A 15,807-nucleotide genomic window follows, 5' to 3' on the forward strand; every position below is an offset into this window, starting at 1 on the left:
CCACTTGTAGCTTGCAGGCCATACAAAAACAGTTGGTGGGCTAGACTTGGCTAGTAGGCCCTGGCTTGCTGACCCTGCTCTGGACATTTTGTGTGTATCCATTCCTGGGATAGTTATGAAATAGGATGTTATTAACAGCTGAATTTTCAGATCGGAAATACAAGCTCAGAGAGGCTAAGATCCTTGTGCCAGGTCCACCTGACCTCAGTTGTGAGAGGTGGTGGTGAGATTTGGATTCAGGCACAGCTGGGTTCAGAGCCCTCTCTCGACCACTGCACCTGCCCGCTTTGTGGGGGCCCCATACACCTCAGATGTATATATCACATTTCAAGAACCAGTGACCTCTCCTTACTGAGAAAGAGAAGAAACATATTTGATATTGCATAAGCCACATCTATTTGGGTCTCTACCACAGCAGCCAAATCTGTATTGTCCCTAAGTAATTCTTAGAATAGTTGGGGGGCTGCTGAGTAAGGTGGTTGATAATGGCCTTTCTAAGAGGAAATGTTTGAGCTAAGATCTGACTGTGAGAAGGAGCCTGGGGCAGATGGCCCCAAGCAGAGACCAGTAAGTACAAAGGCCATGGGGTCAGAAAACCTTTCAGAGTTGAGATGACGCTTGCATGCTCCATCCTGTTTGACTCTTTGCCACCCCATGGACTGTAGCCCGCAAGGCTCTTCTGTCTATGGGATTTTCCAGGCAAGAATTCTGGAGTGGGTTGCCATTTCCTACTCCAGGGGATCTTTCCAACCCAGATATCGAACCCGTGTCCCCAGCATTGGCAGGCAGATTCTTTACCTCTGTGCCACCTTGAAATTACTGTAGCTTCTGATTCACATCCCACCAGCAGGCTGTGCTATGATGGTCCACAAGGGTCTCACTCCTGTGGTAAGTGGTTTGATTTCTCATCTGAGAAATAAGAATAGTACTCTCTTCATAGGGCTTTGTGAGGATTGATTAATGCACATAAGGTTCTTAGGATGGTGCCTGATCCATAATGGGTGCTGAATAAATGGTGGATCTGTTTCCAGTTTTCTTTGAAAGGAGTTGGCCTCTGAACTGCTTGATCCTTGGGGAGCATCCTTGATCAATGATCCTTGATCATTGGGGAGCATCACCAATGACTTAATGTGCAAGAACAGCTTTCTCATGTGGAAATTGTCTATCTCTCACACCTTTCTTGTCTTTTTCTACTCCATCCACCTCACCCATCCTTCCTTCCTTCCGTCTACCCATCTATGTACTTACCCACCATCCATCCATCCATCCATCATTTAGCCACTTGTTCATCTATAATTCATCTACCCACCCATCCACAAATCCACCCACCCATCTACTAGGTATCCATCCATCTATCTTCCTACGTATCCATCTATCTATCCAGCCAGCCAGCCAGCATGTATGGAGGGCTTGTGCCAGATTCTGGGGATGCAAAAACTAAATACACTCAATCTATGCCCTTGAGGAGCCCAGGGTCCCTTAGGCACAGAAGTACCTAAGCTGCTCTGTAAAACATGACAGAGTATAGTTTGAATTTCTGCCACCCCTGCCGCTTCCCTCACATGACCTCAAGATCGTGACTTTACCTCCTTCAACCCTAACTTGCTCATCAGTAAAACAGAAGCAGTCATCTCTGTCTCCAAAGATTAGATGAGACCAGAAAGATAAATTACTTTTTACAGAGCCTGGCACTTAATAGGCATTTAAAATATGGTACCTATTATTCTAAGTAGAAAGCCAGGAAGGTTTCTTGGCGGCTTCTGGGCTTGACATAAAAGGGTGGAGAGAATATGTGAGAGTTGAGAGGGGAAGTGGGGCGGAGGGACTTCCCCGGAGGCCCAGGAGTTAAGACTCCACCTTCCAATGCACTGGTTCCATCCCTGGCGGGGGAACCAAGGTCCCACATGCTGTGGGGTGTGGCCAAAAATTAAAAAAGAAAAAAAAAAGAATAAAAGGAGGGGAAAAGGGATTTTAGGCAGAGGGAACAACAAGAGCACAGACAGGGGGATCCAGGGCTCACAGGCGGGCCAGTGGAACAGCTATGTTCTGGTTTCCCTCCCTCAGTGTTCTTGGGGCCGCAGGGTCCTGAGAACTGAGAACACCAGAGAGGGGAGGGTGGGTGCGGGACAGGCTCTGAGGGGCAAAGCCCTGCAGTCCAGGTGACCCACATAGCCACCGGCAGACAGAACTGGGTCACGGGAATTAATCTCTGCCGCAAGGCGGGCTCCCCTCCACACGCCATCTGGGCGGGCGGGGCTGGACTGGGTGGGAGGTCATTGGCTTTGACACTTGGATGTCCCACTGGTGTCTCCAACTTCACGAGGCCAAGCCAAGCCCCCACTTGCTCTGTACTGGCTCTTCCCTGTTGCGGCAGAGGGCACTCCCGTCTTCCCAGAGCCTCAGGCCACCAACCTGGGAGCCCTCCCTGATTGCTCTCTCCACCTTCAAAATGGACCTAGAGTCTGACCGCTTGTCCCCATGTCCTCCACCACCACCCTGCTCCAGGTTCCTGAGTCCTGCAAGGACAATGGCAGTGGTCCCCTTATTGGTGTCCCCCCTCATCCCTGCAACCCATTCTCCACTCAGAAGCATCTTTTAAAAACGCGATGATTCTGTGACTGCCCTGCTCAAAAGCCCCTAGGGTGACCTGGCACACTGGGAACAAAAGCCAATCAAAGGCCTCAAGGCCCTGCCTGATCTGGCTTTGACTGCCTCTCCTATCTTACCCACCTCTTCCTCACCCTGGCCTCTTGGCCCTCCAGCCTCAGGGCCTTGGCACTTGTGGTCCACTATCCTGAGGTCTCCCTGGGTCTCTTTCCTCCTCCCTCTTCAGGTTTCAGCTCAGATGTCACCTCCACAGAGAAGCTTCCTGACCATCTTGGTAAAGCAGCCCGCCCCCTACCCTCACTTGTTATCCCTAGACCCTCTTCCAGGGCTTTGAAAGCACTCGGTCATTTCTTTCTTGGCTTGTCTCATGCACTAGAATGAGGGGCAGGGACTGGGTCTGCCTTGGTCCCCTATGTGTCCCCCGCTCCCTGTACACAGGAGGTGCTCAATAAATGTTTGTTGGATGAATAAGTACACGAGGCCTTCCCCACTGGGGAAGTTGAGGAGATTTTTCAGAATCAGAATTGCAGGCTCATAGGAGCGTTTCTAAGACATCTGAGTGGTGAGTTTCCTAAAGGGCCTCTGAGCCACCATGCCCATTATACGGGTGTGGAATCTGAGGGCCAGAGAGGGGAAGGAACTGGCCCTCAGGCGCACAACCCTGCTGGGGGGGAATTAAGCCTGGGACCCAGGTTTTCCGCCTCTCAGCTGAGGGCCTGTTTTCCGTTGTGACCTCATAGTGGTCCCCTCCTCTCAGCCCTCCCCTCCCCTCCCCTCCCCTCTTACCCCCACCCCTGCCTTTCCACAGCCTGCAGACCCTGCCAGACTGGCCGCCCCTCCTCACAGCCCTGCACAAGCCAACGCATCTTCCTTTGCTCCACTTGGGAATTTCCCCTAGACTTGCTGGCTTTTGGAAAGTCTATAAAGCAGCAGAAAAACTACAGCCTTCTCCCCTCTGACCTGGGGGTGGGGTACTAGAGAGGCAAGATCACTGGGTTGGGGGTTTGCACTGCCTCTGGGGTCACAGCCAAGGGTAGCCCCAGCCCCAGAAGCCCCTGCCCAGACAGACCGAGTCCTGCCAGGCGGGAGTTCTCATTAGCAGTCAGAGGATTACCCCTCCACCTCCTGCAGACCTGGGGCTTCCCAGGTGGCGCTGGTGGTAAAGAACCCACCTGCCAATGCAGGAGACTTTAGAGACACAGGTTTGATCCCTGGAGGAGGGTATGGCAATCCACTCCAGTATTCTTGCCTGGAAAATCCCACGGACATAGGAGCCCGGTAGGCTACAGTCCATGGGGTCGCAAAGAGTCGGACATGACTGAAATGACTTAGCACGCATGCATGCCTGCAGACCTAGATGGGGGAGGGTAGGCAGTACTCAGGCCTGGTCAGGCCAGGGTTTGCAGCTCTGCTTGGTTCACTGGCATGGGACAGCCTCTTCTTTCTCTGAGACTCAGTTTTCCTGTGTGTAAGATGGGGTGAAACTGCTGATACTGTAGAGAAGTCAACAGGAAGTCTTTTCTTGCTACCCACAAGAAAACATCAGCCACCACAGTTTGAGAGTCTACTGTATGAACTTTGTCGAGTATTTTAATGGTACTTTCAAGACTTTAAGAAGGGCCGCCTGAGGAAGAGAGACATTTACAAAACAAACCAGAGAGCATTCCCATTCTGAAATAAAGGCTCCTCACACAACATGGATTCTTAGTGAGACATATTCTGGCATTTTTGTTTGTTTGTTTGTTGCTGATGTTCTTGGGTTTTCAATGGTGGTTGTGACCCACTAAATTGATTTTATGACCCTCAGGTTGAAAAGTACTGTGTTAACTCACTTAAACCTCTCAAAACCCTATGAAAGAAGAATTATTAATACCTCATTTTATAGCCCAGGAAGGAGCTTGCCCGAGGAAGTGATGGGGCTTTGAGGCCAAGCCAGACCTCAATCCCTAGCCGCCACGCCCAGCTGCCCCTTTAAGAGCAGGGCCCCTTCCCCAGACTGCGATGGAAACCTTCCCACAATGCCCGGCGGCTTCCCGTCCTGGCCCCAGGCAGCTCCTCTTTTGGTTTCCCTAAGCAAGATGTCAGGCTAGTAAAACAGATCCCAGAGTTTAATTAAAATAATGAGCTCTGCCAAAGGAAGGGCGCCAGGGCCAGCCAGCGTGGGGAAGATGAATTAGAGTTCTGTTCAGGGAAGCGGCGGGAGGGAGGGAGAGATGGAGCCGGCGGGAGAGGGGAAGGTGAGTGAGTACGAGAGAGACACGATGGTAGGAGAGAAGAGGCAAGGAGGAAACAGGGAAGGAAGGAGTGGGAGAGACAGCGAATAAAAAGAGGGGGGAGGGGGACAGAGGAGCGGGACAGACGGACAGACAGACCCGAGTAGGCAGTCATGGTTTGAGTCGGCGCTGCCCACTCTCTTGCCTCCTCTAACCCCTCCTCCCGGAGAACCCCAAGATCAGAATTGTCTTCGGGATCTGAACGCCTCACCCCTCTGCTTTCGAGCTTCCTATGGCTCCCCGGTACCTTGGGAATGAACCCAGACCCCGGAGCTGTGGCTCTCAAGGCCCTGCAGGGTCTGGCTCCTGCCCCCCTCCCCCTCTAGTCCGCATGTCCCTCCTCACTGCCTCACTGCCCCACAGCCCGTGGCCCCCTCCCCTTTCCCCACTGGGCTGCCCCCAGGGTCCACTCACGGCCTCTGCTCTCTCCCCATCCCTCCTGCCCCAGATAACTCTGGACTTCTCCTCCAAGGTCTCTTTAAATATCACTTGGGTTCACAAGGCTGAATCGGACTGGCAACACTCCCTTCCTGAGCTCAAGGTTCAGAACAGGAGCCCGATGACACACGAGCAATGAATGAAAGGAGATGAGATTTAAGGCCCTGGGTGGAAAAGCAATGCCCGATCTGAGCACTCTCCAAGCCAGACCCTGCTCAGAATACTTTATGTGCATTTACTGCATCTCGATCCAGCCCTGAAAGGTGGGGGCCAGTACTGCCTTCACCCCTATGAGCAGTGAAACCAGGCTGCTCACAGCTTGTCTGGGCAGAGTGGGGCTGTGAAACCACCAGGCTTCCAGGTGGCCCCGAACGGTGAGGAGATGGAGCAAGCTGGGCAGGTGGGTGGAGACCGGAAGAGGGAGGAAATGGATCAGTGGTGGCCTGGGAAGGTGAGCTGCTCAGAGAGAGATGGGTTGGCCATGCAAAGATGGACGAGAGTGTTTTAGGGGGGCTGAAGCAGTGGGATATTCTGAGCTCTGCCCACTTCAGCACCCATGAGTTCCCATTTGAAAAATCTGTGAGACTTCCCTGGTGGTTAACTTCCCTGGTCTGGTGGTTAAGACTCTGTACTTCCAATGCAAGGGGCATGGGTTTGATTCCTGGTACAGAACCAAGATCCCACATGCCATGCAACACAGCCAAAAAATAAAAATAAATAAAATAACAATAAAAATAATGAACAAAAGTGCTTGCCCCGTGCCTGTGTGGGCACTGGGAGAGGCCAGAACCCAGCTGATTGAAGACCTGGAGGGTTCCTTCCTCTCTGTGGATGACCTTGGGGAAAGCTCTAGGGGACCCAAGGGGGGCGGCCACCAATCTTCCCAGAGGTCAGGGGAGGGCCATGCCTATCTCTTGGAATATGATGTCTTGAGTTGTCACTGAATGAATGTCAGTGAATGGCTTCATTCATTCATTCATTAGCTCCCTCCTGCCTCACCTCACCATGGCTCGATTACCCGCTGAAGTCCTCTCTAACCTCTCTCCCTCACAGGTTCCACTCCACCCACAATGGCCATCTTGCCATTTCCGAATAAATTGAGCTCATTTCTGCCCTAGGGCCTTTGGATTGCGGTCCCCTCTGCCTGGAATGTTCTCTGTCCGTTTTGTGATGCTGTACTTAATCAAGCTTCACCTTCCAGAAAGGGGTTGAAGGTATGTAAAAAAGGAGCCATTCCTCCCAGACCTCATAATCTAAGGGTCTTCAACAAGTTTTCATGATATAAGCATAAAGTTACTCACTGCATTGTTGTTTATTAGATTAGAAAGATCTGAAACAACCTCAGTGTCCATCAACAATGCAAGTTAAATCAACAATGAGTCAGCCATACAATGGAATACTATGCAGCTGTAAAGGAGGGGCAGGATGGCCCAATATGCATAAATAGAGAATAATCCCTGAGGAATAATGTTAGCAAACAGAGCAAGATGAGAACAATGTGTGTAGCCAGCCCCCATTTCAATAAAGCACAGAAAAAGGATCTATGCACTCATGAATTAGGATGAACTTGTATGTGGTTAAATTGTTTCTGGAAGGAATCAGAAGAAATTAGTAATTGTGGCTGCCTCTGGGGAGGAGGGCTGGGGACAGGGGTGGAAGAAGGACTTTTCACTGTATGCCTTTTTTAACACTAACTTTCACATCAAGAAAATATATCACCTATTTAAAATACTGACATCCCAATATTTTTAGAATTTTGACCTTAACTGTAAATGGGTTACATACCCAAACAGGGACACAAGTGATGATGATGAGATAAGACCGCTTTCGCCAGACCTCACCACTCTTGCATCCCATTACTGGCTCAGGCTACAAGAACAGCATGAATTTAAAATATGAATATATAAGCACATAAAACAAATCCTGTGGTTTTCTTGTGAACCTCACACATACACTGTTGTAATTTTGTGGAGGTAGGTCAAAAGCATGAATTTGTTCAATTTAATATTTTAAATGTTATGCAAATTTTGGGAGGTCTTCATTTTGGGGGTTTAAGAAAATAAATTCATATTCCAGGAATCTCAAAAAATAGAAGTCTTCTAGTCTTCAATACTTTGGCTACCTGGGGCAAAAAGCTGACTCACTGGAAAAGATCCTGATGCTGGGAAGGATTGAAGGCAGGAGGAGAAGGGGACGACAGAGGATGAGATGGTTGGATGGCATCACTGACTCGATGGACATGAGTTTGAGTAAGCTCTAGGAGTTGGTGATGGACGGGGAAGCCTGGTGTGCTGCAGTCCATGGGGTTGCAAAGAGTCAGACACGACTGAGCAACTGAACTGAATTGAGGTTTCTCTTGGCCTGAAGGACCCAGTTCTTAGGGAGAGACCAGGGAAGCTCAGAGAAGAGGAACAGTGAGCCCACGATCCACATTTAGCCATTCCCGGGGGACAGTGACAAAGTCACCAGGATGCAGCGGCGGGGCCTGGCTCCCCTCTGGGAACCTTGGGTGAGAGGGGGCAGGAGGGAATACCAGGCTGGAAGGCTGGTCTGCCTGTGAACTGAGGGGATCATTGGTTTTTTTTTTAAGCTGACTTTCCGGAAACTGAGCTAGAAGCTCCACTCAGTTCTGTCCGACCCCACACGCAGCCCAGGCTGTTCAGCCACAGCATCGAAGTAAGAGATGTATGTTTTCACTTATAAATCTAAGAAAATGAAATAAATGAATCAATATTGGACTAGCGGCTAGCCAGTGGTGAGAGAGGCAAGATAGAGTAGCAGATTAAGAGAGATAAATTACTAGGTATAAAATAAATAAGATACAAAGATTTAATATGCAGCACAGGGTAGCTCAGATGGTAAAGAATCTGCCTGCAATGCAGGAGACCACAGTTCAATTTCTGGGTCAGGAAGATCCCCTGGAGAAGGGAATGGCAATCCACTCTGGTATTCTTGCCTGGAGAATCCCATGGATAGAGGAGCCTGACGGGCTACAGTTCGTGGGGTCGCAAAGAGTCGGAGACGACTGAGCGACTAACCCACACACACCACACATCACAGGGAATAGAGACAATCTTTTCTGGTAACTTTAAATGGAGTATCATCTGCGAGAATATAGAACCACGAGGTTGTACACCTGAAACTAATGTTGCAAATAAACTATGCTTCAATAAGAAAAGTGAGATGTGTTCATTTAGCATAGCTGTAGCCTGACTTGAACCAAGGTCAAAGTTCCCCAGCAGCCCACAGGACAGCAGAAATGACCAAATATCACTACTGATAACATGGTTGAGTTTAACCCCTTTGTAAATGTGGCCCTTTAGTGTCCTCGGAACTCGTGCCCAGCCTGCATCTGACTTCTCACAGCCACCCCAGGAGGAAGTAGGGTTGGTTTCAAAATTCCCACTTCACAGATAGGCAAGCTGAGATTCAGCATGGGGAAGGAGACTTGTCTAAGGTCACATAGTGGGGGGTGTCACCCATGGTAAGGCTCTTTAGTCCAGAACTCTTTCTGAGACACCACCTGGGAGAAGCCAGGATGGCCCTTGGGCCAGTGCCTGGGTCCCCAGGGCATGGGTGGACAAGGCCGCCATCTCCCCAAGTGGGCAGAGCCCAGCTGACCTGGTCTAGACTGTGCTGCTGAGCCTGCTGATGGGAGCAGGTGGAGGCCCCAGTGACAGGGAATCTCAGAAGAGCTAATGCATCGGCCAGACCTGTCACATCTACCTTCAAGAGATTTTGGGGGAATTTCCCTGGAGGTCTAGTGGTTAAGATTCCGGGCTTCCACAGAAGGGGGCGTGGGTTCGATCCCTGGTCGGGGAACTAAGATCCCGTGTCTCACAGTGTGGACCAAAAAAAAAAGAGGTATCTGGAATGTACCCGCTTCTCCCCCTCCCCTCACTGACGCCCCTGGGCCAGGCCACTATCCTCCTCTGCTTCGTCTGTTGCAGTTGCCTCCTCACTATCTTCCTGCTTCTGTCCTTGTGCCTATGACAAATAGATTCATTTTCCACATTCATCTGAGGGTCCCAGAACTTAAGCTGGCTCATTGCTGTCTTCTTGGCTCAAAACCCTACCGTCTCCCAATGCACTCAGAGCAAAGGCCGACGTCCTTACGAGGCCCGCAAGGCCCTGCATGGTGGGCCCTTCTTCCCTCTCTGGCCTGCCTCTCTCCGCTCCTCCCCTTGCTCACTCTGCTCCACCATACTGGCCTTCTTGCTGCTCCTGGAACACACCAGACACTTCCAGCCTCAGGGCCTTTGCACTAGCCATTCCCTCTGCCTAGAACACTCCACCCCCCACACAACACTCATCTCTTTTCTTCACTTATTTCGCATCTCTGCTTAAATGTCACATCCCCAGAAGGGCTTACCCTGACCTCCTTCAAATGCCACCAACTTTCCATCAAAATCTGTGCTCTTCCTTATTACATCTGTGGATTTATTGTTGTTTAGTTGCTAAGTCATGGCCAACTCTTTTGTGGCCCTATGGACTGTAGCCCACTGGGTTCCTCTGTTCATGGGATTTTCCAGGCAAGAACACTGGAGTGGGTTGCCATTTCCTCCTCCAGAGAATCTTCCTGACCCAGAGATCAAACCTGTGTCTTCTGCATTGACGGGTGGATTCTTTACCACTGAGCCACCAGGGAAGTGTGTCTGTGGACAGATATTATATATTCCATGGTGTCCTGTTGTTTTTTTGTTCCTCTGTCCTTTCTAGGCTGTAAGCTTCATGAGCTCTGGGGCCTTGGCTCTTTTCCTTCATCACTGTAGGCTCAGAGCCTAGCAAGGGGCTGGTGTACAGTAGACACTACAGAGAGATTTGTTGGAGAACAAACAAGTGAATCCAGACTCCTTAGTACTCCAACTGGACTAAGAAGCTCTGAAATGCCCCGTGGATTTTTCCTTCCAAGAAATGCAGATCTGACTTCCCACTGGGGTTGGGCAGTTTTTCTGCTGGCCACCTGCCCACGTCACTGCGGTAACAATACCTGTTTTGTGTGTTTGATTGCAGGCAAAGCATGCTCTGTTTAGCCAAGGTAGTCAAGAAACACAATGAGAACTTTTTGGGCTCAAGGTAATATTTGTATAGTGACATACTGCTCCAAATGCATGGTTACCAAGGAACTAGGAAATGTTCCTTTGTAAACAGCAAATGAAATCTTTTTTAATAAAATATTATTTATTTCTTTAGTTGGCTGTGCTGGGTCTTAGTTGTGACACTCGGGATCTTCCATCTTCATTGTGGCACGTGGACTCTAGTTCCCCAACCAGGGAATGAACCCGGGGCCCCCTGCTTTGGAAGGTGGAGTCTTAACCACTAGACCCCCAGCGAGGTCCCAGCAAATGAGATCTTACGCAAAACTGGCTTTCTTTGGAATTGGCTCCCCATTCCAAAAGACCATTATTAGGCAGAAAATGATCATTCATCATAAGGATAGTTACTATTAACTGAGCAGCTATTATGGGGCAAATCACTGTATGGAGTATAATAGGTACACAGTCTACTTCATTCTCGCAATATCCAGGAATGGTATTTCTGCCTACCAGAAAAGGAAACGGAGACTCAGAGAAGTGAAGTCACTTGCCCGATGACCCACAGCCACTGAGAGCGGAAGACAGCATCCAAAACCTGGTCTTGTCCCCTCCTATCCAAAAAGAGATCCTCTAAGCACACTGGTATTAGCAATTTGCTGCGCAGACAGCCATGCAGGTAAGGACAGGCCTGCTGCCCAGGGTCTGAAGAAAAAGGGTTCTAGAAAATCCAGATGACAAGGGTGTCCAGTCATGTGGTACCCTGAGTTCATGGTGTGGGGGGGTTATGCTTCACTGCTGGTGTGTTCCCGGAAGAAGCTGGAGAGCTCTAGCTATTTTCCCTAAAAGCTCTGATGAAAGGTGTGTCTAGAGAGGTTTCTTTGGATTCCATTAAAGCAGGGGCTTAGGGACCTGGCGAGGCACCTGTGTGTTGCCAGACCAACTCATTAGTGGGTCTCCCCATTCTTTTTTTTTTTCTTTTTAAAGATTTTTTTGCTCTGGACCATTTTTAAAGTCTTTACTGAAGTTGTTACAACATCGTTTCTGTTTTATGTTTTGGTTTTTTTGCCAGGAAGCATGTGGGACTTTAGCTCCCTGACCAGGGATGGGACCCATATGCTCTGTGTTGGAAGGCTTAACCACTGGACTGCCAGGAAATTCCCTGGGTTTCCCCACTTGTGAGAGGATGTTGTGGGCCAAGACTGAGCAAGAAGGCCTGGATTTCCAAAGGCAGGACACTGACCTGGGGGCATAGAACTGGACGGGTGGGGTCCTGCTTTACGTTTGGCCCATGGGACAAAATGAAATTTGGCTGAAACCAACTTTGGCCAGGGGCTTTCCAGGTGGCTCAGTGGTAAATAATTCACCTGCTAATGCAGGAGACGCAGGTTTGATCTTTGAGTTGGAAAAATCCCCTGGAGAAGGAAATGGCAACCCACTCCAGTACTCTTGCCTGGAAAATCCCATGGACAGAGGAGCCTGGGGGCTACATTCCAAGGGGTCACAAAGAGGCAGACACGACTGAGCGACTGAGCACGTATGCCAGGTTGGCCAACACGAGGCAGTCCGGGGGGTCTTGTTCTGGGTTTGATTGTCCCATCACGTCTTCCTCCAAAACCTCCTGACCTACTGACGTGCCATGAACTTGCTAGCCACGTGAGTCTTAAAACTTCACTTTCAGGGCCTTCCCTGGTGATCCAGTGGCAGGGGGTGCGGGTTTAATTCCTGGTCTGGGAACTAAGATCCCACACGCTGCACAGCACGGCCAGAAGAGAACACTGCCATCACGATCTTAGCCTCTCATTTGTCATGAGGTGCGGTTGATGTTCCTTCCTCCGGAATTTGGGCTCTGCAATCACTTGTTCAATAGAGTATGGCTGAAATGATGTGCTGGCAGTTTCAGGACCCGAGCCGTGAGAAACGACCATCTATCACTTCCTGTTTCTTGGTGTGATTACGCTTGGAGCCCAGTTACCATGCTGTGAGGAGATGCTCCATGGAGAGGAACTGACAGCCAGGAACGACTCCTAGGCTGGGCTGCGTGAGGGAGCCCCAGCTGAGGTGTCGCAGTGGGCATCACGTGCCCTGTAGAAATGAACTAGCCCCACCCATCCCTGTACCCATTGCAGATTCATGAACAAATCAATGATTTTGTTTCAAGCCACTAAGTCTTGGGGGTGGCTTGTTACGCAAAAAAGATAACCAGAACACCTTCCCAACACACTCCCCAACTTGGAAGGCATTTCCTACATCTTGCAGGAACCCCAAATCCAGATGTAGGATGTGAATAACAACAGAGAAGCCTGGCTATTTGAGGAAAGGAGGAAGTGAAGTAGCTCAGTTGTGTCCGCTTCTTTGTGACCCCAAGGACTGTAGCCCGCCAGGCTCCTCCGTCCATGGGATTCTCCAGACAAGAACACTGGAGTGTGTTGCCATTTCCTTCTCCAGGGGATCTCCCCGACCCAGGGATCGAACCCGAGTCTCCCACATTGCAGGCAGACTCTTTACTGTCTGAGCCACCAGGGAATCCTGATTTCTGGTTATTTGAAGGAAGGTCAATAAATCAGGCCAGAAAACTTCACCTGCTGACGTTTCCCCTGTCTGTCTCTCCAGTTCATCAACTAGAATAGCTAAGAACAGTCGTGGACTCTTCCTTTTTTGAGACAGAATCCTTTATTAACCAAACACACCCCCAGAGCCTTCATAGTCAAGGGTGAAGGTGGCAGAGGTGGAGAATAGATGTTTTCCTTTAATTCCGTATTGCACATATTTTTCATGGAACATGGAATTATCTGGGAGTTCTTGTCCTATTTGAAATGTCTAAGGAGATAAGACCATCATATAGGAAAGCACCAGAAATCTCTCCTGCTCTTCTCTTTGGACGATTGTGTGGGACTGCCGTGGAGATGGAGCTGGGAAGAGGTAGGGGAATTTGGCCTGTAAAATCTTCATGAATGCCTCTTTCTCCAGGGCTTGGACTGGCTCCATGGAAGTGGGTTTGCTTGCTTTTCATGGAAGTAGATGTGCCATGTGATTTTAAAAGTCTCTAAAACTCCATCGGCCAAACTGCTCCTCTCTTATTTTCAGCTCGCCAGGACTCCCCAAAGGGCCAAGATGACAGGATAAGGCCTAAGGAGTGCCAATAGCAGGATCCCAGCTGTGACAGTCAGTGCCCGTGCCGAAAATGACAGCATCCCAAGAGCTCTCATCAGGAACCTAGGGAAGGTTATTGGATACAAAGTGTGGACTAGACAAAGAATGAAATACTACTCAGCTGTAAAAAAGGAATGAAGTGCTGATGCATGCAATGCCGCAAACCTCCAAAATACTATGCTCAATGGAAGGAGCCAGACGCCAAAGGCCACGTACTGTGTGAGTCTGTTTCTATGAAATGTCCAAAAGAGGCAGATCCAGAGAGACAGAAAGCAGATGTGTGGTTTCCTGGGCCTGTGGGTGGAATGGGGAGTGAATGCAAGTAGGCGGGAAGTTTTTTCTTGGGGAAATGTTCTGAAATCGGATCATAGCACAGCTCCGTAAATTTACTAAAAACTATTGCATTGTACTCTTTAAAATGAAGGAATGTTATGGTATATACATTATTTCTCCAAAAAAGCCATTAAAAAAAAAGAACCCAGAGAAGTCAGAGGGAGGAGCCGGGGCGTGGACTAGGGGTTGTTAAAGCTCTGAGGAGCCCAGGAGATAAGTGGGCATGTCCTGGTGAGAAAGGATAGAAGCCGGGATTTTCTTCGTCGCCTAGCTGGGAAACCACAGAGCAGAAGGCCTCTGACTTCCTACTAGTTAAAGAGAGATTATATTATGAAGGGAGTTCCCTGGTGGTTCAGAGGTAAAGAATCCGTCTGCCAATTCAGGAAATGCGGATTTGATCCCTGGGTCAGAAAGATCCGCTGGAGAAGGAAATGGCAACTCCTTGCAGTCCAGGCAAGTATTCTTGCCTGGAAAATCTCATGGACAGAAGAGCCTGCTGGGCTACAGTCCATGGGGTCACAAAAGAGTCAGACATGACCTAGTGACTAAACAACAACAAAAGCTGAGTCATATGATAACCGCTGACGTTATTAAGTGCTTATTCTTCGCCAGGTGGCCGTGTGAAGCAGTTTACGTGTATGAACTCCTTTGCTCTCCCAACAGCCCTACAGACTGATGCAGGAGACAATTCTCCACGGGTCACTCCATGTCTGCCTGTCTTCCGAGCAAGAGACAATGAGAGCCTTGTTCTGGACTCTCTTCTCAAGGATGTCTAGCCAGCAGCCTTGGAAGATAGAAATAGTGCACCGAGAGTTGTTTCCCTATCAGTATAATAAAGATGAGGTCTCCTACCAGGGCAAAGGCTGAGCCGCTTTGCCAGCAGCTTTCTTATAAAATTGGGGTTTTCCTAAGCCCAGGGATCCTCAGCTGTGACAAGTCCAGGTGGAGCAGCAGCCATCTGGGGCACCTTGCAGGGCTCCCACGGAACCTGGGGGCAAAGAGGGCTGATGGGAACATGAAGTTCATGCCGCCTGCTGGGCTGTAATAGTCCTTTGTCTCTGACACAGCCAGCTCATGTCTCCTGCCAGTATCCACTCAACTGTGGCAGGCTCACTTGTTAGCTTGCAAGCCAAGTGAAAGCTCAGACCCTCCACAGTTCTCAACCATCGGCGTTCACATCACCCCCATTTTACAGATAAGGACTTTGAGACCCAGAGAAGGAAAGCTTGTCCAAGGTCACCCGGCTAGCAAATGAACGGAGTTGCCCAGACAGACTGGGAAGGGCAGGATATCTGGGCAGGGGATTGGTGAAGGTACCGCCTGGGAGTGACAGGAGCTGAAGGCTCTGAAGATGCTCAGGAGGTCATGCCTCTCAGTCTCCCAACCCCACACACCCCCAGATGCTGCCTGTCCCCACATCCGGCTGCCGGGGCTGAGCCGCCAATTTGGGACGGCCGTGATATATTTAACGGTGAGTCACGCTCTCCCCCAGCAATCAGCAGTGGCAGGCTCGGGGAGGATGCAGGGAGCATCTCTGGGAATCCATGCCCGAGGGTCGCCATGGCAACCCCACCAGGCTCGCTTGCCAGCAGCTAGGATGCCAGTGCCTGAGTCAAGGCAGAAAATAGTCTCATAGGCCGAGTGCGGCCAAGGACAGGAGTGGGTCTGCCACATGCTATCACCAGTGGGTTCACCAGGGGTGGCTGCAGGAGTCCTGAGGACTTGGTGATCAGAAGTCTCATGGGCACGCTGGGGAGCTCAGAGTCCCCTACTGGAGGCCTGGTGTCCCTGGCATGCTGGGATGAGGGTACTAGTCGGGCACTCTGGTGAGCCCCGTCTCTTTCTGCCTGGTTCCTCTTCATTTGTCTGTCTTTCTCATACATACCCACCCTCATGAAGACCCCTCTCCATCTGAGGCTTCTAATCAAGCACCATTAAAACAGCTCCAGACTGATGGCAACCTGGCACTG

General features: G+C 50.1%; 1 protein-coding gene and 1 long non-coding RNA gene across 2 annotated transcripts in view; one reads left to right on the forward strand and one right to left on the reverse strand.

The window, feature by feature from the left end:
- KCNB1 (potassium voltage-gated channel subfamily B member 1) overlaps positions 1 to 15,807 on the reverse strand; it is a 120,590-nt gene that overhangs the window by 44,865 nt on the left and 59,918 nt on the right. The gene's annotated exons all lie outside the window — the stretch shown is intronic.
- Positions 4,646 to 15,058, forward strand: LOC129626069 (uncharacterized). Its single transcript, XR_008701737.1, has 8 exons — positions 4,646 to 4,844; positions 6,437 to 6,532; positions 7,112 to 7,291; positions 7,395 to 7,567; positions 10,038 to 10,298; positions 10,846 to 11,030; positions 13,439 to 13,723; positions 14,501 to 15,058. It is a non-coding gene; the product is annotated as an uncharacterized LOC129626069 (long non-coding RNA).

Source organism: Bubalus kerabau, chromosome 13 (assembly GCF_029407905.1).
Source record: "Bubalus kerabau isolate K-KA32 ecotype Philippines breed swamp buffalo chromosome 13, PCC_UOA_SB_1v2, whole genome shotgun sequence".
NCBI lineage: Eukaryota > Metazoa > Chordata > Mammalia > Artiodactyla > Bovidae > Bubalus > Bubalus kerabau.